Source organism: Epinephelus moara, chromosome 2 (assembly GCF_006386435.1).
Source record: "Epinephelus moara isolate mb chromosome 2, YSFRI_EMoa_1.0, whole genome shotgun sequence".
NCBI classification, from domain to species: domain Eukaryota; kingdom Metazoa; phylum Chordata; class Actinopteri; order Perciformes; family Serranidae; genus Epinephelus; species Epinephelus moara.
This window is the reverse complement of record NC_065507.1, coordinates 22,525,278-22,537,409: the sequence shown is the minus strand read 5'-3', so window position 1 is coordinate 22,537,409 and position 12,132 is coordinate 22,525,278.

Genomic DNA, 12,132 nt, shown 5'->3' with positions numbered 1-12,132 from the left:
AACACTTTTTCACACAGGGCCATGTAGCTTTGGATTTTTTTCTTCCTCATTAATAAAACCCTTCATTTAAAAACTGCATTTTGTGTTTACTTGTGTTATCTTTGACTAATGTTTAAATTTGTTTGATGATCTGAAACATTTAAGTGCGGAAAACATGCAAAAAAGTAAGAAATCAGGAACACTTTTTCACACCACTGTATATATATATATATATATATATACACACACACACACACACACACATACATATATATATATAAAATTAAAAATTGGCTGTTCAGTTCAGTGCAGGAGAGATGAAACGGAAGTGAGAAAGGCAAACAAATGACTAAAGGTCAAGAAGGTGTGAAATCGAGACAAAATCCTTAAAGTTGGTAAGATTATTTTTTAGCCATTGAGCTCTTAGGCAGAAACGGTTCTTAATTATTTGAATTATTGTTCATTAGCGCACAGTAAATATCCTTTGTTCTTTCAGCATCGAGTTGTGTTGTTTAAGTGCTAACTGGCTAACTAGTGTCTTGAATTCATCTTGTTGGGTCTTTCAGTTTCCTTTTTTGAATGATGAACACAGACTACTGCACCCTGCTGCTATGGAGAGGTATTCCCTCTCATGCTGGCGCCGAACGTACATGCTAGTTGGTTGTTGCATGTTCAGTGCAACTTTTTCGCCAAGACTAAGGCAACCTCAAGCAAAGCAACAGTCAGCCTTCCTCACCACTAGTTCTTTGATGTCAGTGTCGTGTGTCTGGGCCTTTTTATTGAACAGCCTATTTCTAGGGATGCAGGGTTAGACATGTAATATATTTTTGCATACTCTTGAATTGAATAGCATTTTTCTTTTCACATCAGGGTGTTATTTTTTGAGACTCTCTGCCAGTCTGCAGAGTGAAGATCACAGCCAGCACTCTGAACTGATCTCAGCAGTCACTTTAAACACACACAGTCTTACATTAAAAGGATCTGACAGGGATGCTGGTTGACACCACGACTCACTGGTTAAATAAACCAAAACATTTAAAATACACTTTCATTTTGGCAGCAGTAATCATTTCTTTTTAACAACAGAGTGCGTAGATGTGACATGATAAATAAAATATGTAAGATGATTTCAAGGCACTCTAATCAAACTGGCGTGTGTATATGCTTGAGATCATCTGACATTCAGTTCAAGGAGAAAAACTGGCTAAACATTGCTGTTTTTACTATTTAACTGTACATTATGGATAATTTTTTACACTACACACTACTCAACATCATACAAGGTTATACGATAAAATATGTAACCTGTGATAACAATTAAAACTAATAAAAATACACTACAAGGTTGGGCTGTGTATTGGAAAGCATCTGGCCATACAGTAAGTATCATGATATAGTAGATACAATTCAATATATTGCGATATAATCAGGCTGTTTTCATGCACTGTTTGGACGTATACCTACAAAAACTAATGCACCAGAATTCATATATAACCAACATAATCATGAGCCAGTAATTTGTGTATAACCAACATAATCAGGAGGGCTGTGCATTGATGGGAGTAAAGAAGGAAGTAGTACAATGAAACTCTGCGAAAGGAGGAAGGCTGGGGTGGTGGATGGGTCAAAGAAACACAGGACTTTCCCCCAGCAGACTGCTGTTCATGTCCCGTGTGAAACCAATTGAACTCTGTATAGCGACTGCTATCAATGAAAAAGCCGCTAAGAAGCTGAATAGGCTCGTAACTATGCCTTGTTCAAAAATATTTATGCTGAAGTCCAGAGATGTGGTTTATGGTGGTTTATTAAACAGACAATTGAGATAACTAAAACAAAACAAGATGAATATTACAGTCAACAGAAAATATTGGAGCCAAAAACTCACCCTCTTTGTCTTAGAGCCATCGCTAGTAAATGAGCAGGTAAAAAAAAATGTGACAGTACAGTCCTGTGCCAATCACAACTACCTGAAGTGAAAGTGACCAAAAGAACATGTGAAGCCTACACAAATGATAAACAATAATAAATATACATTCTGGCTCCTACACTTTGACTTATCATATGGTACGTTGTCGTCATGTTTGTTTTCCTAAACCTAACCTATGTAACCTAACTTGCATAAATCTAACTGTAACTTTGCGATAGGTATGTAACTTTATTTCAAGAACGTAACATGACGATGCCATTTGCATGGTGCTAATTTTTTAGGTATCATATAAACCGAATGAATTAATATTTTATTTTCGTGACTGAACAATCACATGACCCATCTCACAACATTCTGGTATGTCAACCGACCATCATCCAACAGCTCAATAAATAAATATCATCCAGACATAAACACAAACACTATCAGGCAAAAAAAGACATAAACCTCCCACAAATAATGGATCGAGACATATCCCACAACAAAAAAGAAATACAAAGCATAAACACAGCCCCCTGAGTACAAGACACAGTACATAAATCCAAACAAGACAAAATCTATATCTACATGATTCAGTGCAAAACACTACTTGATCCAATAGTCCAAACAAAGCAGAGTTAGAGGGATCCTAATGTGAGGATATGTTATTAAGTTACAGTACTTTAAATAAGGCAATATATATATATATATTCAGATTTTTTAAATCTAATTTTAGGATAACTGTCTTGGTATTTACGTCACCATATGCATAAAATCTGATTTTAAAAGTTGACTTTTTAAGTGCAATTAGAACAGTGGGATCTACATTTGTATTTATCACAGTCCCTGTAACAAGCCAGCGATAAATTGTCACGTTGGAGTGAAAGAGTCGAATGGCTGAAGATAGATTACAACACTGCTTAGATTACATCAAGCTGCCAGGGGTTTGAATAGAGCACAAAATTAAACACTGCAATGAATGTTAGCACGTAAACTAATAAATCATTACAGTATCACAAAACATTATACGCAATACTCAATCGTATCCATTGCTTGTCAAACCCTTACGATAAGGAGACAAAAGCCAGTCCACGTGTGCCAACCTCAACATCAAACTGCTGCCGTCAAATGTTTGTGTTCTCAAACGGCACGCAGCAAACATGTTTGAAATTCCACTCACATCATTTGGTAATCCCATGTCGTCACCGTTTCACGCGCTCAAATGTTTGTAAACTCTGTGTGCAAACAGCTTCAAGTTAAACTTGTTTAAACAGTTTACATAAAAAGTGTTGGCCAGCTGACAGATTGGCTCTAACGTTGCTCAGATATTTCCACTGATGTAACAGTGAGATAGATAGATAGATAGATAGATAGATAGATAGAGATGGATAAGATGAAGAGCACAAGACTAAAAGGAGGGAGCGAGGAGAGAAGAAGCACTGTGTGGGCAGAGAAGGCCGGTGAGGTGAGGGGGATGTTGGGGACACATGCAGGTCTTCCTGACGTGTGCAGTGTATACACAGTCCTCTCTTCTACCCTCATATCTTTTCTCTGCCTCTCTCTCTCTTCATTGGATCTCACCATCAGTCCCTCTTCCTCACCCACTCACTCCCTTTATTCCTACCTCTTACTGGTCCCTGAAAAAATAGGGCAGTCCTTATGTAAGGAAGAGAGAAGAAGTGGGGAGGGGGTGAGAGGGGGCTGTGGGGAGGAGAGAAGAAAAAAGGTAGAAACAAAGCCTTGTGGATAGAACCAAGCAGAGAGAGACTGAGTGGGGGGAATAATGAAATTGGCATCCACGCTCCTCATCCAGGTGGAGGAAGTGTTATTCAAGTCTACTTAAATGATGGCAGCAATACTGCATTGTGGAAATAAATACTGAAATATAAGTAGGTCATGCTTTCTGTATGGTAAGTTCACAAAAAGTACTAACTCTACCGCCCCTGTCAGAGCATTAAATTATTAATTTGTGGGGTCTAATTACCTCAAACCATATTGAAATGACAGCAATGCACTGCAATTTTTTTGTAACGTACAGGCTGTATGTATTAGATGAATGATACAGCAAATTGGATTACAGATTAAACCGTGAATGTTTAAATGCTGATTTTTTTGGCTTTAATGGGGTTTCGGGTATTTGCATCCATATAGGGGGGATAGCACAGACTTAAGCTCTTTCATCCTTGGTTGTGTGTGCAAGAATAACAAATATTTCTACATTGGATTTGGATGTAAAAACCCTCAAATGAAAGCTGAAAATCAGCACTACATATAGAGTATCAGTGTTGGAGAATAATAGAGTAAATTCAGTGTCAGGGAGGAACAAGTTACATGTTAAAAAAAAAAATGTAATTGTTAACACCATCAAGGGTAGGACGGTATACAAGGAGCTGTCTCTACCTCCACACAGGCTCTATTCTTATGGTAGTATGCACTCAAATTTTGAGTGTTGGCAGCTGCAACCAGCTGACAACACCAAGGCGGTTGGCCATGCCATTGGACAAGAATGCCTTTATAGTGTGGGAAATTGAACCAAATCTTTGGCTCTAACACTACTGTACAGTATAAAGCTTCTTTTCCATTGGTGAAAATACTGTCAGCATCTAAATGCTTAATTAAGTAATTAAGTAATTAAGTAATTAGTGACATTTTTAACAGGGTAACTAGTAATCCGTAACCTATTACATTTCAAAAGTAACCTTCCCATCACTGGGTAGGCCTACAAGCATTGTACTGCACTCAAGTAAAGTTTTGACATACTGTACTTTTTCTTTACTTAAGCATTTAATTTCATGCCACTTTATACTTCAAAACATTTCAAGGGAAAATTGGCTCTACCTTGACCAACTACAACAACAAAATGGTACTTTAAAGGCATTAGTAATAGCATCAGTACACTAAAGAGTACTTAAAAAGCTCAGCATAAGTTCAATCAGGAAGACTTTCTTTGTGCTCATCGATTCACATTTCTCTCCATCCCATGCTCATTGCTTCCTCTAATCAGCTGACTATGGGTGTTCACTCTTCTAGTTATCCAATCAAACTTTGCCAAGATCTCTCTCAGCCAATCAGGATGCCACTGCAAAATTTTAAATCTCTTCTGCTGCTGTCAGCCATCATTTCAGGCAGAATCTTTGCGCCCTCCTCCACCCTGATCACCTCAAGCCATCGTATCCAGAGTCAAGGACAAGTTCAACAAAGGCTCATTCCTCTACTCATCCATATCATCAGCACTTCTCCATCTTCCAGTCATCTCATCTTCACCACTTCTACCACCAACAGCATCTAGACACCAGGGGGGTTCCCTATTCGACTATGGATTCATCACCCTCCTTAAAGCATACCATCTCTAGAAAGGAGAAAATCCTGCATAGTATATCTTTAAGCAGATGTTATTATCTTTATTAAGTGAACAGAACCACAGCTTCTACATGCTTCATCAGATTAAAGCTGACAGTCAGTATTTTAAACTCATTGCTGTTTAATTTGTTGCAAAGAGCCCAAAGCAAAAAGTTCTTAAAGAAATAGCACTTAAAATCACAATCTGCCAGTTTCTTTAGCCGTCATGTGACAGATGGCACAGGCGTAAAGAATAAAATTAAATTCAGTTTCAGAGTTCTGGCTCACCATCATCACACACTGGGACATTCGAACAGAACAGAGCCATTGTAAATGTTATTAGTAACACCTGCGCTGTTCCCACTATGACCAGTCGAAATGTCTGCTGTAAAAAAGGAAGACGACTAATATGTTCAGAATGTAGGAAATGTGGGTAATTTTGAATGCCAGTCAGATGCCTCAACACTGTTTAACGACATGACTGTCTAAATGTTCTGAGTTACTTTCCACCTCTGATCTCATCCTCGTTCTCCCTCACCCTCTTGCTTGTGTCCCTCCCTCTCTCTGGCACTTTGCCTCTCTGACTGGCAGCAAGCCTGTTGAAAGTAGGCTAGGATTGACGCGCTGCTTGTGTCTGACTCACAGAGAGCTGTGGAATACTGAAACCCACTGATTGCATTTAACTTTAGGCATCCGACTCCCATGCAGTGCATGATACAATAGAGCCATCCGCTCTGCTTTCTGCACCTCAATGCTGACGTTTCTGGCTGCACTTACAGCAAAAATAAGAACGTCAATTGTTCTGACGCTAAGAACAAAAGATGGTTATTTAGAGGCATTGCCACATATTACAGCACGAACACTAAAAGGAGATTATCGTACTCCAAGTTGCACACCAATGGGTCTTGGGTGATGCCAAACTGAAGCACATCATCTTAATTTTCTCCCACGGCACAATAACCTCTCCTTCACACAAAGCTGTCAAGCATCTTTTTAATTAGTGCTTCATCATTAAGCACTGTCAAGAGCCTTTTTACCGGAGGTCAGCCTTGCCACGGTCAACCACAGCCTTACTCACCTGATGAACACGAGGCAGATGAATGTAAGAGGCCTGATACCACTCTGCTGGGTGAAACAAGATGACGTGAGAACATTTTTTGGTCTCAGAAGAGCCCACAACCAAAGCTATGACGCATGCAGTCGAATGTTTTACCTTGTCCACAGATCACTGTAAATTTTTGGTGTGCGTGTGTGTGCACTGTGTGGGTTCCTATAAACACACAAGCTTGTTATTTAACCAGCAAGCCACAAGGATTGCACTGTATAAACACAAGTGCATTAACGTAAACAGGACAAAGATGCGGAGCAAAGGAGCTGTGTGCTGAGGCAGGGAACAAGAAAAACTGGAAAGTCACAAGTGTAAATAATGTAAGCGGCTCTTAACACAGACACTAAAAGGGTCATGGGAATTTTCCTTTTCAGTCCACATAAGTTTTGTAGTCTTGACTCCAATGAGGTGCCTGTGGCGGTAAAGGGTGACAGGGGTGTTGCTTCAGGTCCTCTGATCCCAGTCCAGCCCAGAGGCCAGAAGAAAATGTTGGCATTGCATGTTTCTGCAAATCACAAATCTGTTATATCTACATTTTCTATGTATCATATCAACGCTTTAAGTGACATAATATTTGAGCTGACTTTATCGTCAGCAGGTGGGGAGGATGGTGGGTGGCATGGAACATAAGCAATATACCTGCCAAGCTTCAGACCACTCTTTGAGACTAACTAAAAAAAGGTTGTGATTTAGCGAGTCTTTGCTGTGTTCCAAGCAGCTTTCTGGGTACCAAATGTGAGTGTTTTGTAGTGCCCCATGGCTGCGGTTGTTTTTTACCATGACATTGCTGCATTTCCTGCCAAGACTGTGCCCTCAAACAGGGTATTTTAAGCCAAAACGTGATCGTTTCCTAACCATAAGCAAGGGGTGTTTTGCCTAAACCTAACCACATTTTAACCATAGCATTGTTGAAGCATAAAGTTAAACTTATCCTCTATATAAGAACTTGCAAATGTAACATATCCATGGTTTGAGGAAACATTCAATGCCAACATTCTTCTAGGGACTGGGTGGTATAACTGAAGCAAAAGCTATCTGTAGCAGAAAGTCAAGCAAGTTTTTAGGTTCTTGCCAGAGTAAGGGAGTAAAAGGGTCTCGGTGTTGTTTTCAAAAAGTGCAGATGAAGAGATGAAAATGGCCTCCTACTGCATTTGAAGTCTAGCAAATGTACATGAACAAATGTGTTAAAGAGGAAGCTGAAGGGGAAAAACTTGAGTACACAATCCATCTTAACCTTAGATGTTCCAACCCATCAGTGTTGTTACTTTCACACAGGGATCTGCAGCTTGGCAGCCATCTCACCAAGGTGTCACGCCATCCAACATTCTCTCCACCTCCCAATGACAAAATCAGCTCACATACATGTAATCATAACTTCACTTTAGAAACACTGATATAATACATATGAAATGTACAAATGTAATGTATCAGTGATTTGAAGGAATGCACAATGCTAACATTTTCTCCTGCTGACTGGGCAGGATATTCTTTATGTACAAACTGTGATGTAATGTAATGTAATGTTAATGTAATTGCAAACTGTCCCCAATGCTTTGCTCTCTGATGACTTAGACTGAAAGCTGTCTGGTCTTAAGGCCCAGACACACCAAACTGACATCAAAGAACTGGTGGTGATGAAGGCCGGCTGTTGCTTCGCCTGCATGTCGCCTGCATCTCGGCCAAAAAGCTGCACTTGAACACAGCGCAAAGACTATGGCCAACTAGCATACACAAGATTCTGTCTGTCTGTCTGTCTGAACAACTCTATGAACTCTACAGGGAATCAGGAGAAGGTGGAGGTTAATGTCAAGCTTGCTTGTTATTTGGCATTCACAAAAAGAGGAAGACAGTTTCTCAGCTCCCCTCCTGCTCTGTGGCACGACAACAAAACAGTGTCAGCTGTGAGACAGAAAATTGGAGAAACTGCACTCTACCCGTAATGAAAGGTAGTGCAGTATTGTTTGTGCTTATCGCCTGTAAGATGGATGACACTGAGGGCAGCTGAAGTATGCATTTTTCTTTTCATGCTATCATTCAAAGACTACAGGGGCAATTATATGAGCCAAATACACAGGGAGGTACAAAACAGCATGAGTACCTTACAAAATCCAAAGTAACAACACCAACTGTGACCTCAAACTACTATGTTCTGAGTATTCTCAAACTGCAGGGCAGAAATTATTATAATATATGTATATTTGGGCATCAAATGTCTGTGTTTGACTTGTAATTCATAAACTGAAACTCAATAATGACTAAAATCTATTTACTTTCAGTTTTTCAAAATAGACAGAAGACAGGTTCACACTGCTTTGCATATAGGCCTATAAAAAAAAGAGGATGTCCAAAGTTCAAAAGTTTACCGTTCAGTCTGAGCTGAAATAAATGCAGAACTCCACTTCTTTAATTTCAAGTCAAGCATTTCAGTTAATACAGTATAAACAAGCCATGTTTACATAAGCTCACAGGAAGGCCTTCAACATTGCCAAGAAAGAATTACTGGATTTAGATGAAAATAGACGTGTTATTAATGGTTACAGGGACAGACCTTACCCTCACCTAACAGATCATGTAATAAAAAGCTTCAGGGATTTTTAGCCAAAGGCCGACATGAAGTCAAGTACAGCTTCTTCAGTCTTCCCCTCAGTTTCAGTTTTGTTGCTCTAAATGGCTGAGTAAGAGCTGCTCTGAGTGAATACTGCAGACAAAGGAAGGAGGAAACTGTTGAGTGGCTGAGAGTAAAACTATGGTATGAGGGTAAGAGACATTTTGGTTGGCTGTAGAGAACAGGCCGATCAAATTTCTCTCAGTGAGGTGGGGAAAGCCTGTGAGACTTATGCAATATTGTTGGGATACGCAGCCAGAAGGGGTGTAAACAGAACCACTGTGAAGTGGGACAGGCCTCCGTTGCCTGGCAACAAATATTTTGGGCAGGCAGACGGGGCAAACACGGCCCGCCTTCCAAAAGGAAACAGGGGCTGGCCTCATGAGCACAGTGCAAGTTAGTGGCTTCCCGAAAATACGCTAAGAGACAGGGGCAAGCAAAACAAAGCACATCGGGGGCATTAGACAACGCTGAGTCTATTTTTACATGGCTCAGCCCGAGTCTAGACCACCAGAAGTTGTACACAAACAAACTCTCTAGGAACAAAAGAGATTGCAGTCACAGTTAAACTCCATATTGTAGTCCACAGTCTGAAGGCAGCCATGACTAATGCAGCTACAGTAATTTAGCTACAGACATAATAACTTCAACAAGCTTTCACAATGTTTCTATAAGCATTTACACACAGGTTGATACTTTAAAGCTTTTGTATACAGTCTCAAATAAACCCAGATACTACTTTTACTACGGTTTGTTATATTTTCAGCTTGTTTTATTATGTTTTGAGGATTTCTTTAAATTAGTATTAATGCTGAGTGGATTATCTTTATTAGGCTGAATAAATCGAATTAAATGCACCAGAATAAAGCATACAAAATTGCATATTTTTTTTAAAACATAATTCCTGCATATCCTTTACACAAAATATCAGCTACAGGAGCCAATTCATAAAAAAAGAGCTCATTTACTCACGTTGTTTGACTCTGAATCCTTCGCTACATTAAATTAAAATAGGCTACTATCATACACCTCAGTAGCCTAAGTCTGTCTTGCAGTCCGCTTGTTAACCAACAGATTTACATTGTTTTTACAACACAAAGCGTAACCACAAGATACATTAATGTGTGTACAGCGCGTTGCTAAGCGTACATACATTTGAATTTTCCACGCTACGACGAGAACACGGGACAAAAACGAGCTTAGTTAACGCTAACAACGTCAATTTAACTTCCCTAATACGAGCCTCACGTTACACAGCGACAAACAAACACCCGCTGACGGTTAAAACTAGGCTAAAACAACAACAACAATCGCTGTACTGTACTCAAGACTCGCTGCTTCTCCTACACAGAAAGAATCCGGAAGCCATATTGTGTGCCGCTGCAGAACTGGTTGCCACGGAAACCGGTTGCTAGGCGGCATAACAAAAAAAGACCAAATTTATAGACTACGTCCTTGCGTCAGAGGCAACGGAGGCAGCGGCATAACCATGGCGACGGAACGCTACACACATGCAGTAGACCCGTGGATAGCACATGGTCCCGGTTACTTGTTTTAGCCTAAATAGCTCCCTTTTACGTGGTCATGCTGACTGTTTGGGATATTTTGATCAACATTAAAAGAGGAAACATGTTTTATTTTGTAACCGCTCTGTCTATTTGCGTATATATATCAATATATGTAGCTGATAGCGGTGTTACTCAGTAGTTATCGCCGTGATTTCTTGCCCTCACCCCCCGTCATGTCTTGCTATTATCGTTTATTTTGAATGTGGGCTGCTCGCCTGCGTTATCAGTTGTTTACCTCAATAATTCCCCATCATGAGCAACTTACATCGACGGAGTTAGTCATCCTGGTTCAGCAGCACAGCACCGGTAACGGCAGCGCGGATGGGACACAGCGTCCTTCGTGGATCCTCGTCTCTGACGTGGTTGTAGCGCTGACTAATAACTTGTTATCCCCAACTCTTCCCTTTTTGCTCACGCCTTTTCACACATCGTCTGTGGCTGTGGCCCTGACACAGCAGCATGCCCGCCCCGTGACATTGTTTGACATCACAGCCCAAAAAACGTCGGCCTTGTATTTCAGGTTTTCATTCATGATTTGCCACCCGGTGTTCCCGCATTGAGCCTGTAAAGAACCCCCCTTCAAAATAAAAAGAGCCTCCCACCTGCCACATTCCCACTGGTGTCCTCATGTAGGCTATAATAATGAATCATTTTCTGCTCGGCCGGGTGATGTTTGCAATGACAGGCGCCGATTTCCGTCACTGCTGCCCACTGTCCATGACAGAATTACACTGTTGTTTACCAATCTATATTTTTCTTTTTTTCCTGGGTTGAATGAGGCTGCTGTTGCTGCTGCTGTGTGAACCGGAGTCTTGCCTACACTAAAATCCATAAATATGTAAATGTAACTGTAAGATTGGGTGCTGTACTGTAGCCTAAACAGTGTCAGGGTGTTTTTCAGCCTGCGGTACAGCCACACTTGAAAGGACACATGAAAAGGAGACTTTCCTCCCAGTAGGAATCCCGAGGGCGTGTCCTGAGAAACTTTACAGCAGGATATCCCTCTGCATGCCTCCGGGATTCCGTCGCTGAGTGACATAGATTTCTAGGGTGTTGCATAAATAAGCCATTGTATAGGCTGTATTTTCCAGGTTATACAAAAGCCTTACATGGCATTCAAACTTTCTAGAGTGTCTACAGGATATCATGTCTGTTTATCATGCCGATAATAACTAGGCCTATAAGAAATCCTGTTGAAGCCCGTTTAAATATATGTAGCTATTTCAACTAAATGAACAACCTATGCTTACAGATACCGCAGACATTATAGGAATATTATATTCTCTTGACGTAGCCTTGACCTAAAAATGTTCCAGTCTAGGTAGACGCATACATAGTCTATTATAAATACTTTCCATATTTATCACGCTGAAGTTTCTTAAAATTTCCTCTCAGAAATTGTCAGACGGTGAGAAATATCTCGTGCCTGTGATAGTATAAAAAAACATCTATTATTATCCGTCGGCGAGGTGAGCTTCTGGTCCATTTCAGTGGGAGAGGGATTCCCTCAACGTCACCAAGGATACCAAACACAACACCAAAGCACAAATATGGGCATGTACGTCAGCGGAACTCCGAGGCGGGACTTCGACGCTAGAAATGCCTTGGTTGTACTCGAGGAGGATGG